Consider the following 2,375-nt stretch of genomic DNA (forward strand, 5'->3'; position numbering starts at 1 on the left):
AAAAAGCAACCAAAATCATCACCAGGGCAGATTACTAAATGAGTCTAAAAGCAAAGGGACATATAGATAAAGCTTATAAAAGCATAAAATATTGGGAAATGGTGAAAATAAACTCTCGTTTAGCAAATTCAAAGTACTAGAACCAAGGCCAATTAAGAGGTCCTTTTAATAAAATGAAAGAAAGTTGATTTTATATAGCAGATCAAAAACTTCTAGAAAATATAGTTAAAAGAGAGAGTTGGTTAAGTGTACAGATGCTAATTCCATAATGTCCTAATACGTAAATTTTAGGATGTTTTGGACTTTATCCCTAAACATTTAAGATTAGTGTTATGGAGGCAACCGGCCCCCAAAACGTCTCCCGTGCTCCTGTATGATCCTGCCTAATTCGGTGTAAGAAGTTGTCAATCCAAATCAGAATGGCCTTTTATGTATTATTTCTCTTCTGGCTCCGTCTGTGTTCCGGAGGGAAAATCAACATTGTGGTTGACTGGTTAGACAAGATCTGATTCTGAAAGGAAGTTCATGAAACTAATTTTTATTAATGTAAATTGATAAAGTTGATAAGGCTTTAGAAAATTTCAGCAGGAAAGATTAGAATGTCGATAGTATTGGGACAGTTACCTCTCAGATGGTTTCTCCATCAGGCCCTGAAGGGGTCTGAAGATTTGGAAATAATTACTTCAATATTTACTTCTTAGAAAATATTGAAGGTAAGATTAAAACCTGAAAACCACACCAACCAGATAAAAGCCACACTTTTTACTCAAAAGGAGATTTTCTACCTAGAGCTCAAGTAGTACCAGGGGTGCCAAGAAAATATATACACGTGACTTGTATTCATCCTTTGTTATCGGTATATATTATTACAATTTTAATACAGTTTTTTATTCTTAAAATGTGTATACATTATTTTGACACCCCCTGCATATCTGTGTGTGTGTGTGTGTGTGTGTGTGTGTGTGTGTGTGTGTGGTGTAAAGTCTTCTGAGGTACGCAAAATGCAAAATGTATTCAATTCCATATAAACAATTCTGCTGAAAAACCAAGTAGTCGTATTCTGCCTTCGCTGAGATTGTCTAAGTTACTTCCAAGGGTTGTATTAATCATGGACCCTGAGATAATTAAACAGCAAAGCATTAGCAGCTTTGATAAAACAATGGCAGTTAACGCTTGCTCTGCTGTGTGTTTATACAGCGAAAAGCAGAACATTGAAACAATTGTCCAAATAATTCAGGCCTACAATACCTTCACCTAAAATAGCTAGATACTTCAGGGAAATGTGTCATTTTGGTTTAAGTTGTCTGAAGCGCTGCATTAATTCTCCTGCTAAATCGAAGTAGACGTAGTGAGGCTATGTGGAATTTTTAGGTTAGTGAAGAGTGTCTCTAGATTGTTCTGATTTCTGGTAGCGCTCTCTATGACTGCAGTGATCTAACAGTTCTACCTTTTAACCAAAATCGGATCTAATCTGCAGGAGTCCTCAGAAAAAACCACTCAGGAATGTTTGGGGATTTCTGTGGAAGCAAGCCCTGGAAACGCTGAAGCTGGGATATAGTGACTAGGTCCTGCAGCTCTTGCAGACTGCTCAGACTCTTTGCACGAGGCCAAAAATAATTTCCAATTATTCTAAGGAGTTCAAGGATTGAGTTACTTAATCTAGTGCTCTTCTACCTGGATTAAGGTCTCAGACCAAGAGAAAACCATCGAGACCTGATTGGATAATGTAAAAGGACGTTGCGTGAGGATCTGAAGTCATTGTGCTCTGAAGATTCCGGAAGGTAACGTGAAAAGGAAAATGCACCCTCATCACCCACCTTTATTGCGCATCTGCAGGAGAGGGGTCTCCGCAGACTGCAGTACATAGGAATGTGATGTTTTATTTGACAATCCAATTCGTTTTATTGTTTTTGTTTTTGTTTTTTAATGGGGAAAAGGTGTGTTTATCCAATGAGAGCCTTAATTTTTATTTATACTGGAGCCGAATAATAATTTTAGAGAGAGGTATTGGCCTGGATTTGTGAGGGAGCCTGAGTGACCTTAGAATGAGGATGAGAACAGCACCTACTCCCCAGGGTGGTGATGAGAAACGAACTCCAAAGCCCCTGCCAGGCTCCCAGCACTGAGCTGGGAACATGCAGCCCATTCCGTGCAGCTTCGCCCTCACTACTGTAATTGTCAACATTATCGCTGGATGTTTAAAATGTGTCCAAAGTTTCCTATCTGAAGACAGAGCACTAGACTCTAAAGGCTATAATTTTCCAGACTTCAGCATTTAAATTATTACTATTCCAGATTGAACATAAGAAGCATATTTAGAAATGTTTCCTGGATTCTTTTCTGACTCCTGAAAGGCAGGGGTGGGCACCTCTCAC

Source organism: Rhinolophus sinicus, linkage group LG17 (assembly GCF_036562045.2).
Source record: "Rhinolophus sinicus isolate RSC01 linkage group LG17, ASM3656204v1, whole genome shotgun sequence".
NCBI lineage: Eukaryota > Metazoa > Chordata > Mammalia > Chiroptera > Rhinolophidae > Rhinolophus > Rhinolophus sinicus.